Genomic DNA, 2653 nt, shown 5'->3' on the forward strand with positions numbered 1-2653 from the left:
TTGTATGCATTATTATCTAAGTCTCACATATTAGTAGTCACACAGTAAAATATGAATAGTAAGGATGATGGTATAGATAGTGTTGTTGACCTATCCCAAAGTCTATGGAAGAAAGCTAGAATAATTCATTTAAAACATTTACTGAGTTTCTATTTCAGCTAAGAATGTATCTTCTGATTTATGTGTAAAATTGACAGGAAATGCTGTAATAAGCTCCCCTTATTCTTTATTGTATGTGTGTATGAATTTCATGTACTGGGCCTCTAGTTGTAAATAATGCTTCAATTAATACAGGAGTGCATACTAGATATCTTTTTTAAATTGATATCTTCATATGTTTCAACAAATACCCAGAACTAGAAGTGCAAGGTCATATAGTAGTTCTATTTTTAATTTCTTGAGATACTTTCATACTGTTTTTTATAGTGGCTGCATCAATTTACAATCCCACTGACAGTCAAGAAGGGTTCCCTTATTCCTGCATCCTCTCCAATATTGTTATTTATTTTCCTTTTCTTTTCTTTTCTTTTCTTTTCTTTTCTTTTCTTTTCTTTTCTTTTCTTTTCTTTTCTTTTCTTTTCTTTTCTTTTTTCTTCTCTTCTTTTCTTTTTGTTACTGGGGTGTCTGGCACTCATGACATTTGCCTTTTCCTCCTGGGAAGGCCCACACGAGTTCACTGGCTTGTTAACACCCAATGACAGTGCATTTCAAGGACAGGAATGGGTTTCACCTGCATGTTACCCTTTAATAGCCATAGTGTCTCAAGTTAAATACTTGTCTAGATGTGAATCTAGAGTTCAGGCCTTGGAGACTTCAATGAGATGTCAAACCCCCAGGTAGCAACCACAGGGCTGTTCTCAGAAGGAAGGCAGCAAGGACTGTTTCCACAGAATGGCTTGGGTGCTGTGCCCAGTACTCATTCCAGAGCCTTATCACTGATCCAATATTGTTATTTCTTGTCTTTTGGAAAATAATCATTCTAAGAAGTAAGATGCCATATTTTATTGGTGTTTTGATTGTCATTGTCTTAATAATTAGTGATGTGGAACTTCTTTTCATATTCTTGTTGGCTATAAGTTTTGGAAATTGTGTTTGTTTATATCCTCTGCCATTTTTTAACTGGGTGGTTTTGTTGTTTTGAGATAATTATTATCAGGAGCATGAGAGAAGTCATGTGAGGACAAGGCAAGGAGGCAAAGTAACAAGTATTTGCTGGATCATTTTCTAAAATTATGTTTCAGAAACAATGAGTGTGGAGCCTGATTTCCATCAATAGAGGTGGTAGGGCCACCCAAGCTTAAGTTAGATTGAGACTAAATATTGGAAATCATAGTCAGTCAATGGCTAGTACTTAAGCTTTTTTTCTGGATGCATTTTGTTTTCACTTCACCTGCCAATGTCAGATACAGCATTTTTCTCCTTACTGATTAACTAATTTTAGGAAACAATTGAAATATACCTTTAAAATATGTACAGTATAAAGTTTCTCTTCTACAAATTTCCCCAAATTTCTTATAAACAATGAATAACTATATATTTCAAATAAGTGAATAAGGTATTGAGGATCCCACCATCTTATTTGAACACAAAAGTTACTTGTAGAGTTTGTTTTTGCCTGGAATATATTTTGGGCAAAACAACCAATTACGAAGCAAACTTATTTTAATGGTGAATAGGTTTTTATAGCTTTTTGTCTAAGGTTCTAGCTCCAACTCTTATCATATAATTATGGTATTTCAGAAAATACGCCCAATATCAAATTTTTCTTCCCTCTATGAAATAAGCATCTTACTGTATATCTATAATATTACTTTCATATATAAAGACTGGAATTCAATATGTAGACTTGATTTGTATGTATCTACTTTATCAATTTGAAAATATTACAGAGTGTCTATGATTCAGCATGGATCAATCTTTTCTGAGAAAATATTAAGATTTTCATGACTGCTGAATGCTGCTGTCTAATTTCTCATCACAATTTTTACAGCCCCATACATATTGATGGGAAAGCATCAAAGTTCAATACCCCAAGAGTCACAATTCAATCAGTTCAAAAAAACCAGGAAGGAATTAAACTATGACAGCTAGACCATAAATGTCAGATTAATTCACTTTCACTTTAATATTGCAGGCATTAAGTATTTTAAGAAGTGATTTTTTTTATAGATTGAATGTATAAGACCTGGATAATGAAAACGCTTTTATAGAAAGGGGAACAATGATTCTCAGGCATGGACCAGTTCTGTGTTATCCACTATTGAAGTTTTATGAACTTTTCTTCTGAAATTCTTGTTATCATATGTAACTTACTTTATAAGTTCCATATTTGAAGCCTCAGATAGCTTTTTGCAAGAAATCTGAATATATACTTCCTTACAGGTTTTTCCCTGAGGAGTTGATAGATGGTTCTGGCAAGTGAGCTCATGAATTTAGAGCTGATGCTTGTCAATGTTATCACTTCACCCAGTTAATTGTGCTGCTCCTCCGGCTAAGAACTTCCCTGGCATCCTAAAACACTTATGACTTTGGTAGCAAAAGGAATTTAAGTGAGTCCTGAGAGCTGAGCACAACCCATGATGTTATTGACAAACAAGTAAGTATTCATGCATGTTGATCATAGGGAAGAATGTAATTTCCACATAAGAAAGGT

General features: G+C 33.7%; 1 non-coding gene across 1 annotated transcript; it reads right to left on the reverse strand.

The window, feature by feature from the left end:
* Nucleotides 1-850: 850 nt before the first annotated feature.
* LOC118717870 lies at nt 851-944 on the reverse strand. The gene has a single exon (XR_004987630.1). It is a non-coding gene; the product is annotated as a small nucleolar RNA U83B (small nucleolar RNA).
* Nucleotides 945-2653: the final 1709 nt, after the last annotated feature.

This window comes from Pipistrellus kuhlii, unplaced genomic scaffold (assembly GCF_014108245.1).
Source record: "Pipistrellus kuhlii isolate mPipKuh1 unplaced genomic scaffold, mPipKuh1.p scaffold_m20_p_13, whole genome shotgun sequence".
Classification (NCBI taxonomy): Eukaryota; Metazoa; Chordata; class Mammalia; order Chiroptera; family Vespertilionidae; genus Pipistrellus; species Pipistrellus kuhlii.